Source organism: Gossypium hirsutum, chromosome A04 (genome assembly GCF_007990345.1).
Source record: "Gossypium hirsutum isolate 1008001.06 chromosome A04, Gossypium_hirsutum_v2.1, whole genome shotgun sequence".
NCBI classification, from domain to species: domain Eukaryota; kingdom Viridiplantae; phylum Streptophyta; class Magnoliopsida; order Malvales; family Malvaceae; genus Gossypium; species Gossypium hirsutum.
Genome location: NC_053427.1, coordinates 60,801,885 through 60,814,285, shown reverse-complemented (window position 1 = coordinate 60,814,285; position 12,401 = coordinate 60,801,885). Strand labels below are relative to the sequence as shown.

Here is a 12,401-nt window from a genome sequence, read left to right as displayed (position 1 = left end):
AAGTCGAGTATTGGCTAATGAACACAAAGAGAGATTTTGCGGAATTATTGTCCACCCTTAAAGATTGTTTGAGGTGTACGGTATCCTTACTGAAATAAGATGTATCTATGGTGGGATACTTTGAGCACGATGAAATCGAATGATCATGTTAATTGGGATTTCTTAAGAATAAATTCAAGAAAAAGCATGTTAGCTGGTATTCATTGACCGGAAAAAGAAAGAGTTTCTCAAGTTAAAATAAGGAAATCAGATTGTAGCTGAGTATGAATGTGAATTTGTGCAATTAAGCAAGTATGCTTATAACATAATATCAAATGAGGAGGAAATGTGTATTAGATTTGAAGATGGGTTGAATAAAGATATCCGTATGGCTATAGTAGCATTAAAGTTATGAGAATTTGTAGAACTTTCAAAGCGGGCTTAGAAAGTTGAAGAAATTTGTAAAAGCAAACGACAGTCAGATTCGAAATTTTCAAGACTATAACAAAAGAGGGTCATTCAAGTCTGTTCAAATGTCTCCATCGAAGAAATTTAGAAATGACACAAGTCAATCAAATGTTCCTTCAGAGTTCGTTGGTAGAGAGAAATCGAGGCAATGCAATTTCCAATCAATTAATTGTCTAGTGGCTAATGTTGAAAGTGTAAGAAATGTTAAGAGAACCGTTCCTATGTGTGATGAATGCAATAAAAGACATTTTGGTGAATGTCGATCAAAATTGGGAGCTTGTTTCCGTTATGGGTCTGCTGATCATTTTTTTTGTAACTGTCCGAAGAAGGAAAATGAATTTAGAAATCAATCAAATAATCTTGAAGCAACTTCTTAGAGGGGTAGATGATATGGAAATGTTAGAAATGCTACTCCTGGTCGAGGAAAGAACAGCGAGATGAATGAATGATCTAAAGCAAGAACACCAGCTAGGGCTTACACAATCCGAGCTCGAGAGGAAGCTGCTACTCCAGATGTTATTGTGGGTACTTTTTCTCTCTTTGATATTAATGTATATGCATTGACTGATGCTAGATCAACTTATTTGTATATATGCACTACTATAATAGATAAAAAGAAAATACCGGTTGAACTTACGAATATACTGTCAAAGTTACAAGTCCCCTAAGTCAATGTGTTCTAGTTAATCAATTATGTAGATCATGTCCACTGAAAATTAGGGGTTATGATTTCCTCGCTAATTTGATGTTGTTACCCTCTAATGAGTTTGATGTGATTATGGGTATGAACTGGTTGAATCTACATGATGCTGTTGTAAATTATAGAAGAAAACATATTGTGTTAAAATGTCAGGATGGTAAATGGATTTGAATTGAGTTAGAGAGATTGGATGGTACATCTAATATAATCTCAACTACAACAACATAGAAATATGTTAAAAATGGTTGTAAAGCATATCTCGCTTATATAGTTGATTCCGGGGTCTTAAAATTAAAGTTAGAATTGGTTCTAGTGGTATGTGAGTATATAGATGTATTTTCAGAAGAGTTACCAAGGTTATTGCCAATTAGAGAGGTTGAGTTTGCTATTGAATTAATGCCGGCAACATATCCGATATCGATAGCCCTGTGTAGAATGGCACATACAGAATTGAAAGAGTTGAAAGCTCAGTTACAAGAGTTGATAGATAGAGGCTTTGCTCGGCCCAGTTTTTCTCCTTGGGGTGCTCTTGTGTTATTTGTTAAGAAAAAGGACGGATCCATGCGACTATGTACAGATTATCAACATCTCAACAAAGTTACGATCAAGAACAAGTATCCATTGCCACGTATTGAGATCTGTTTGACCAATTGAACGGTGGGAAAGTATTCTCAAAGGTCGATCTTCGTTCTGGTTATTCTCAGTTACGAGTTAAAGACTCATATGTGAAAAAAATCACGTTCATAACCAGAGCATGCTCAGCATTTTAGAATTGTTTTGCAAACCTTATACGAAAAACAACTAGTCATTAAGTTAGACAAATGTGAGTTCTGGCTCAAATAATTCAAATTTTTTGGACATGTGGTATAACAGGTGGCATTAGAGTTGATTCGAGCAAAATTTCAGTTGTGGTAGATTAGAAGCATCCAAGAAATGTATCTAAAGTCAAAATTTTTATGTGTTTAACTAGATATTACAGAAGATTCATCAAGGGATTCTCGATGATTACTATTTCATTGATGAAACTGTTGCAAAAAGATGTTAAATTTTAATGGTCAGAGAAATGTTAGCAAAATTTTAATCAGTTGAAAGCTTTGTTAACCGAGGCACTTATGTTGTTCAGCCAGAGTCCAGTAAAGAATTTTTGGTTTACAGTGATGCTTCATTGAATGGTTTAGGCTGCGTTTTGATGTAAGAAGGAAAAGTGATAGCGTATGCTTCTAGACAGTTGAAACCATATGAAAAGAATTATCCAACTCACGATTTAGAGCTTGTGGCTATTGTGTTTGCTTTGAAGATTTGGCGGCACCATTTGTACGGAGAAAAATTTCATATCTTCACGAATCATAAAAGCCTGAAGTATTTGATGTTGTAAAAAGATTTGAATTTGAGATAGCACAATGGCTCGAATTGTTGAAAGATTATGACTTAATCATTGATTATCATCCGGGAAAGGCTAATGTTGTTGCTGATTCATTGAGTAGAAAATCTTTATGTACTTTGCGTTCTTTGAAAATACGACTAACATTAAGTGATGATGGTTCGATTATAGTTGAATTAAAAGCTAAACCAACGTTTCTACAATAGATTTGCGAAGCTCAAAAATGTAATGATGTTTTGTTAGCTAAATGAAAAAAGATTGAGATGACTCTTGATTTAGATTGTCATGTGGGTTTAGATGATAGTTTGTAATTCAAAGGCAGAATTTGTGTTTCGAGAAAGTACGATCTCATTCAGTCAGTTTTATAGGAAGCTCAAGTAATATCTTATTGATTCATCCTGGTAGCAATAAAATGTACAACGATTTGGAATAGATGTATTAGTGGCTAGGTATGAAATGAGAGATTTCTAAGTTCGTATCGAAATATTTGGTTTTTCAGCAACTTAAAGCCGAGCATCAGGTACCTTCTGGTTTGTTACAACCAGTGATGTTTCCAGAGTGGAAATGAGAATATGTCACGATGCATTTTGTCTCGGGATTACCTCTATCTCCAATAAAGAAAGATATTGTGCAGGTTATTATTGATCGTTTGATGAAATCTAAGCATTTTATTCCAATGCACACAGAGTTTTCACTCGAGAGATTGGCAGAGTTGTATGTTGCTGAGATCATTCTGTTGCACGGTGTGCAACTTTCTATTATTTCTGATAGAGATCTACGGTTTACGTCTTGATACTGAAGCAAGTTAACTGAAGGTCTGGGTACTCGACGACATTTTAGTATAGCATTTCATCCCTAAACAGATGGTCAATCTGAGCGAGTGATTCAGATACTCGAAGATATGCTACGATGATGTATTTTAGAGTTCAAAGGTAATTGGGAAAGGTTATTACCATTAGTTGAATTTGCATACAGTAACAATTATCAATTCAGCATTAAGATGGCACCATATGAAGCTTTGTATGGTCGAAAGTATCGAACTCCATTATACAGGATTAAGCTTAGTGAGAAAAAGCATTTGGGTGTTGATTTGATATGGGAAACCGAAAAAAAAGTTAAAGTGATATGTGACAGTCTGAAAGTGGCTTCAAATTGATAGTAGTTTTACGCATATTTGAAAAGAAAAGACATCGAATTTCAAGTCAGCGACAAAGTGTTTTTGAAAGTGTCACCTCGAAAGAAAGTCCTCCGATTTGGTCAGAAAGGAAAGCTTAGTCTGTGGTTTTTCGAGTTGTACGAGATCATTGAGAGAATTGGTCCAGTAGTTTACAGATAGCTTTACCACCAAAGTTAGAAAAAATTCATAACGTATTTCACATATCGATATTATGACGGTATCGATCAGATCCTTCACATGTGATTTCACTTGTTGATGTCGAGATGCAGTCAGATATGACTTACAGTGAAGAACCGATGAGAATTCTAGCTCGAGAGGTTAAAGAATTGAGAAGTAAAAGTATAACTTTAGTGAAAGTTCCGTGGCAAAGTCATTGAATGGAAGAGGCTACCTGGGAACAAGAAGAAACTATGAAAGTACAATACCCGAACCTCTTTTCTGGTAAGAAATTCCTTTAGGGGAAAAATTATAACAGCCCGTTTTCAATGAAATCAGAATAGTGGTTTCAGGACCACAAATTCGATGAGTAAATTATTATTTTATTATTATTTTAATGTCTATTAAATGTTAGGAAGGTCGTATTAAAATTTCGTTAAGAAATTCTGGCGTTTGCATGGTTAATTACATAAAAAGGATTAAATAGTAAATGGTGCAAAAGTAGAGTTTTATCAATTAAAGGTGTCAAATAGCTATGGAATTTTAATCTAAGGGACTTGGATAGTAAATAGACCAATTAAAGGGTTAGTGGAAATTCATGGATAAGGTATTAATGTAACTTTGTATTATTTTAAAGGTTAAAACGGTAAATGAGTAAATAAGGTCAAAATTAAATAAAACAAAGCATTCAGCTTCTTCAAAGTAGACGCCCATCGGAATTGAAGGGGAAAAAAGCCATTTTTAGGGTTTGAAACATTCAGCCACTTCTTTTTTCTTACATGGTATGTTTTTCAATCCCGTTTTTAATGATTTTTATGTTTTCAGGATCGTTGTAACTAAATCTAGCTAGCCCGGGAATCAAATTGCAAAAATTTTAAAGATTTAAGGTTTTTCCATGAATGCTATTGCATAATTCTTGATGTATAAAGAAATATTATGAGTCTTTGTTGATAAATAAACTAGTTTTATGAAGTGAATTTTGATGAAAATTGTGTTTAAGGACTTATTTGTGAAAATGATAAAAGTTCATGGTAAATTTGTGAAATGTAAGTTTTGTATGTATTGATATAGGTCCTTGGTGAATTTGGTTGGCATGAAATGAAGATTAAAATACTTAGATTTCAATTTTTGAGCTTAAGGACTAAATTGTGAAAAGTTAAAATATTAGGGGCAAAATTATAATTGTACAAAAATATGAAATGTGGACTGAATCGAATAATAGAAATATTAAATGGATTGAATTTGTTTATTAGATCAAGATAGACCAAGAACGAATTTAGATCAAGGAAAAGCTAAAGCCTCGAATTAGTTGATTCTGTTTCTACGCTCTAATTGTCGAGGTAAGTTTGTAGTCTTTCTAATACGTAATGAATTTTCTATTTGTGTACTTATATTATGATTCTTTAATTACTACGTTATTAGAAGAATAATAATGAATTGCACAGACGTGACCCTTTTGTACTTCAGTACCTCTGAATTGTACATACGCGCCCCTGTTTCTACTTCGGTACCCCTAAATTGCATAGATGTTCCCCTATTTCTACTTTGGTACCCCTGAATTGCACAGAGGTGCCCCTATTTGTACTTTGGTACCCCTGAATTACACAGAGGTGCCCCTATTTGTACTTAGGTAACCCTCGATATACTTTGTACTATGTTTAGATGTCGGTAATTTTGAATTTAATAATATATGAATTGTATTCAATTTTTTTACAGATTAAACGATATGCTATGTTCTTACTAAGCTTTATAAGCTTATTTGTTTTTGTGGATTATTTTGTAGACCATTGTTGCTTAAACTTTAGGCGGATAGGAAATCGAGGTATTGTGGTTTGGGAATCAAAAATCGAGTTAAAGATCAAAGGAATGGCAAGAGGCAGGCAAGAGGCGGAAACTACAAACTTGAAGAACAATTATCGTGATTTTAGGCTGAAGGTGGGGTTTTTTAGGTTCAATTTTAAAAGCAGGTTAAATTGCCACATAAATGCTCACTATTTTGACCCTATTACAAATTATTCTTTTTTCTAAAATTAAGGGCTTCTAGAACTCTTTTTCAAAAACTGATTTAACAACTAAGATGCCATAGTTGGAAACATTATTGAGTACCAACCTTACGAAATTCTGAGCTCATATAGACTAAAATTCCTAAAATACCCCTAAAACTCCTCGGTTCTATTTTGGGGTGTGATAATTTTTGTGCACCATTCAGTGAGAGCAATAGTCTCAAATTCTACCAATCTACGCTTCTTTGACAATATATCTTTCATAAATTTTAGGTAATTGGGCATTTGCTCCAAAGCTTCAACTAGTGGTATGTTGATATGGAGTTACTTCAATGCATCCAAAAATATTTTGAACTAAACATCCTATTTAGAATTATGAAGTTGCTAAGGAAAAGGTAGAGCTAGTCATCCTTTAGGTTGCTGATATTGTTTTTTCATGACATTTGTGTTAGCAACATGATTTGATTCTGCCACAACATTTTTCTGCTTACCATTTTTAGGTTCAGTATGTTTTTCAGATGACTTTGGATCTTTATATGGTTGTTATTCGAGTTATTCTCTACTGCCAAGGCATTTTAAGCAACGTCATCAAGTTGAGTTTTGCTTCTAAGAGTGATGGCCTTGCACTATTTCTTCCCTTGTGATCTCGGATATCACTTGGCAATGCTCCTTGAGTTCTCGGATTCAAAGCATTCGCTATCTACCCCACTTGATTCTCAAGAACTAAAGGCATGCAGCCAAACTCTGAATTACTGCATCATTTTTTGCCATATATTCTTTCAACAAGTCTGCAATAGATGATGCCTGATCTTGTTGGACATTTTGCCTTGGCATAGGTTGATTATAACCAGGTGGTGCACTAATGTCATTTTGTCTTACAGCATTGTTAAAATTCCTCGCAGCTTGATTACTCCGACCAAACTTTGGATGGTGCTTCCACCCTAGATTATAGTTGTTTGAATAGGGATTATTATTATTCCAATTGAAATTACCCATGTAGCATACAGATGTTGGATTTGATAGGCAACACATGGTTTTCACCATAATAAACACATGTTAGCTCGACTGCTTTTATCTCCTTAACTGTAGTTGGTCTCTTCATTGTCTTGATCATACTCTATAAAGATGATACTTGGTCTATCAATGAAGTGATTGCATCAAGTTCCATGGTACCTGCAAATTTCTTGCCCATCCTAATTCTTGCAGTTGAATATTGATAATCATTATTGGAAATCTTTTCTAATATCTCATATGCTTCATTATAAGATTTATCCAATAGAGTACCATTGGCAGAGGCATCAACTACCATTCTCATAAGCACATTCATTCCATTATAAAATATCTCCATTTGTGTCCAGTGCTAGAATCCATGCATCAGACGTTTCTGAAGTAACTCCTTAAATCATTCCCAAGCATCATATAGTGTTTCATCCTTTATTTGAAAAAAAGATTTGATATTTTTTCTAAGCTTGGCATTCATATTTGGTGGATTATATCATAGAAAAAACCTCTGGCAAAAATCATTCCATGATGCCACTATTCCCAATGATAAAGCATTCAGCCATGCTCTCGTACGATCTCTTAAAGAATATGGAAACAATTTAAGTCGTAGAGCGTGTTTAGGAACACCATGTTGTCTAAATCGAGCCACAAACCTCTAGAAAAAGTCTTAAATGTAGTCTTGGATCTTCAATAAGTAATCCACTAAACTGTCCTACTATTTTTAACATTTGATAAATTACCAATTTCAACTCGAATTGCTAAGCTTGAATTTGTGGTCTGACTATCCTGGATTCAGATCATCCAAAATTGACAAAACATGCTCTCGGATTGGTCTGTCTCGGTCATCTATCAGCCTACGAACAGGAGGATTAATATTGTAACACCCCTAACCCGTATCCATTGCTAGAATAGGGTTATGGAGCATTACCCTAAAACTGTAACATCGAAACATTCATTTTTGAACATTTCATTAAGCATAACAAAGTCCACTCTACGCATGCATATTGTCCCTTAATCAAGCCTTCGAGGCCCTAAAAACACTTTAGAAAAAATTCGAGACTAAATTGGGAACATTTGAAATATTAAGGAAAAAGTTAGAAAAATTTAAACTGTAAGGGTCACACAGCCATGTGGCCAGGCCGTGTGACTCACATGGCTAAGGCACACGCTCGTGTCTCAGGCCATGTAACAATCGACATAGGGACACACGACCATGTCCCAGCCCGTGTCTGTGTCTATGTAACTCTCTAAGTTGGGTCACACGGCCAAGCTACACACCCATGTGCTAGGCCGTGTAACTGCCTAACTTGTACCATTTAAAACCTACAGGGGACACACACCCGTGTCTCAGGCCATGTGGACAAGAAATTGGCCAATATCTAGCCATTTCTTTCACCCATTCAGAACATGCACCTACAAGCCATTTGCATCTTTAGCCAAGGCATCAAAACATACCAAGACATGCATAATAAGACCAATTCATTAAGCCATTATTCCATCCAACCAATATGCCATATAGGCACATTAATCACAATTAAGCAAATATACCTAAATTTAAACATAATTGGCCATAACTCATCCATACATATCTAGCTCAATTCCATACCAAATTATACCATAATTGAGCATATTGAAACTACATCATCACATACCAAATTGGTCATTCAAATCATGCATCAATAACACTAATAATCAAGGCATCAAAGTACCATAAGTGCATAAACCATAATAACATATACATGCCAAACATAATAACTAGATCATTAAACATGAGTCCACCTATACATACCATTATAACCTTGACCAAAACATAAAAATCTATCAATATATTCACTGGATAGTGTGATAGATCTCTAAAGAGCTTCCAAACCGGTTGAGCTTTCGATAATCTAAAAAGTAACGGAAAGTAATTACGTAAGCAATGAATGCTTAGTAAGCTCGTATAAACTTTAAACATAATATTACATTATAATAATGGACTTTAAAAGGTAAATATAAACCTATACCAATTCCACAAGGTTTATCAAACTATATAACCATCAACTCACAATGAGTAAGGCTATCAACATCATATATAATTTTTCATTCCTAACATAATAGGATTTTATAAGACATATTACATTATCATTAACCTTTTTATAAGACTATGAACTACTCCCTTTACTTACATCCATTCCATTTACTTAGCATAAACTTAGATAACAACATCAATTCACAAATTAGTGTATTTATTCATAACATAGGTAAATTCATCCATAGCATACATAATTTCTTACATATAAGTACATCATTCAACTCAACAATCCTTTTTTCATCATATTACATTTCAATTATAAACTTATTATTTCATTACCTTTTCTTACCCGTTTCTTTTGCATAATATAAGACATAAGTATAAACATAATTCAATTACACAAGCTTGATACAAGCCTAAATATCATCATCAAAACACAAGTTACTGCATTTATACATAACTCATTTGGGATCGACCACATGATAAACCATTTCATAAGAAAATATATCTTTTAATTCATGCAACCTTTTCATGCGCATAAGCATATTTCCATTTAGACACTTACCATTTCGATGTATATCATTAAGATTAAGCATAATATAATCCAACCTTAAGGTTGACACAAGCCTAAGTATAATCAACAACACATGTTAGTGCATCAATTCATAATTCACTTGAATTAACATTAGGCAAGTCATTAAACATGAACCACGTCAATTGAAATCGTCAATTTCATGAACATAAACATACTTTCATTGAACATATCCTTTTCATTCTTTTTCATAGTTTTCATGACATAATTCATTTGAATACTTACAGTTACTTCCATTTGTGTTCCCGTTGAACCACTTAGAATAATATCAGATACGCAGGAAAGCTCACTGATAAGCTATAAAAGTAACATATTTTAATCTCATTCTTAATGCGTTTTTGGATGATTAATTATGCAATTAGTGAATTTCATGCTCCTAATCCTTTAAATTCATGTTTTTATACATAGGAGAGCATTTAGGAGTGAAATGAGTGAAAAATGAGCCAAAATTAGACAAAAAGAGCAATTTTTAGGATCCATAAGGCATGGGCATTTCCACACGGGCTAGCCACATGCCCATGTGCCAGCTCGTGTCGATTTCGCACTCTACTTCCCAAATATGCAGAAAAACTCAATTTTTAGGCTTTTTGAGCATTCTAAGGACTATAAATACCAATTAGAAGAATAAAGAAATGGGCAATCAAAGAAAATCAAAGAAAACACTTGAAAAACACAATCGGAATCAACTCGTAAGCGGATCTCGATCAAGATCGAAGATATCCTTTTAATTTCTTTAGAAGTTCTATTGAGTTTCTTTATGTCTTGTGGTTATTCTGACTTTGAGATGTTTTTATTCAGGATTATTAACTAAATTCCCTAGATACCTAGGGAGGATGAAACCTATAATGAATCTTATTATTTGATTTTTGATTTACATGATAATTACTTGATTCTTGTTCTCAATTATGTATGTTTATTTCTTGTTTTAATATTTCTAGGATATTAATTCATGTTTAATGTACTTATTTCAGTGGAGCAAAAGTCCCTATTTAAGAGTAGATCTAGCATAATTGAGTGAAGTTATATGCAATCCTAGAAATAGGACGACATAAATCTACCTAATTAGAGTAAAATCCAATAGGGGAATCCATAGATTGAGTAAATGCGACAATAGGGGTTTTAATTAGAAAGAGATTTCAATTAATCAACCTGCAGTTGTTCTTACTCTCGAAAGAGATATTAACATAATTTAGGGGTTTTTATGGATCAAGACACAAGTGAATAAATCGTTTAATTCAGATTCATAATAATAGGTGAAGTCTACGTGGATTCTTTCCTAGGTATTGTCTATTGCATTGGTTATCTTTGATTATTTTCCTATTTCATTCTCTGTTGTGTTCTTAGTTAGATTAGTTTAGTAATTTTAGATTAAAAACAATCACTCCAATTTGTCAGCCATATAATAGAAAAACAATAATTACTAGTACTTTTAATCCTCGTGGATACGATATTCTCTACTCACCATAGTTATATTATTGTTCAATAGGTGCGCTTGCCTTTTTCGTATTTATAGTTAGTTTAGTGATCATCACACACAAAGTGTGCTAAACATATGGTCGAAACCATTTCTTTTCCTTTTCCTTTACATCGTTGCTCACTCGAGTCATAAATGGGTCTGCTCACACAAGCTGACAGTTGGAATATAGCTACACGATACCGCTCACACAACCTGATGAGTATTCGCAATAAATGCCAAAACTCAGCCATAGGTAGGACATTCAGGACCAGCACCTAAAACATGGTAACCTTAATGACAAGTCATTTGTATCCTATATATTCTTAAGGTTCAAACGGGGTTCAATAACCGTCAATTCGTCATAATGTGGACATAATCATGTATATATTGATTTATTTACATTAGAACAACACATTAATCATTCAATTTAATCAACAGTTAAGTGATTATATTTCATACGAACTTACCTGACTAAATTGCAAAAATGTCAAAGTACAGGGGCTATTTGATAATTTTCCCTTCTCCTCGATTTTCCACTCGTTCTTGATCTAAATTAATAATTTCATTAAATTCATTAATTCATACATCAAAAGCAATTCATTTTATGCAATCTAGTCATTTTTGACATTTTTACAAAATTGCCCCCAACATTTTCTTTTATTCAATTTAGTCATTGAGCCTAAAACATGCTAATTAACCATTTTTATTGAAAAACCATGCCAATCAAATGTTCATAGCTTCCAGTATAGCCTATATTTTTAAAAATTTTACATCAAGTCCTTGTACTTTACTATTTCAACAATTTAGTCCCTAATCGTTAAATTCAACAAAAATCACTTAACAAAATACTTATAAATAAAAACTAATACTTAAAATTCATCATTTAACATCTAAAATCACAAATATTCATCAATAGAAACATTCAAAATCTTTAACAATTTCAAAAACGAAGGTATGGGCTGGCTAAACCTAATTGCAACGATCTCTAAAACATAAAAATTATTAGAAACGGGTGAAAAATGGCTTACCATGAAAAGGTATAGCCATAGACGAACCTTGGTTCTTATTTCCGTGGTGTTTTGGTGATGAACAAAGCAAATTGAAGAAGAAAACATTATGTTTTCTCTTATTTTTAACCTTTTATTTTTTTATTTTAATAATAAAACAACATATAAAGCATTAAAATTAAAAGAAATTAAAGCATCAAATCGTCCCACTATCTTAAGGATGATTAATTTATCCATTAAGGCCATCCAATTATAATTCTTTAATCAATTAACACCTTTAAACTAATAGCGATTGACTTTTTCAACTATTACGATTTAGTCCATTTTGTTTAATAAACTATCCAAACATTAAAATTTCTTAATGAGACTTTAATACAACCTTAATAACACTCCCTAAATGTTTATAAAATATTTATGACTCAGTTTATAAAAACGAGGTCTCGATAACTCATTTTCTAAAACCACT

General features: G+C 33.1%; 1 non-coding gene across 1 annotated transcript; it reads left to right on the top strand.

Annotated features, from left to right (window-relative positions):
* Nucleotides 1-7,228: 7,228 nt before the first annotated feature.
* LOC121228786 (small nucleolar RNA R71) lies at nucleotides 7,229-7,335 on the top strand. Its single transcript, XR_005926361.1, has one exon. It is a non-coding gene; the product is annotated as a small nucleolar RNA R71 (small nucleolar RNA).
* The last annotated feature ends 5,066 nt before the right edge of the window (nucleotides 7,336-12,401 follow it).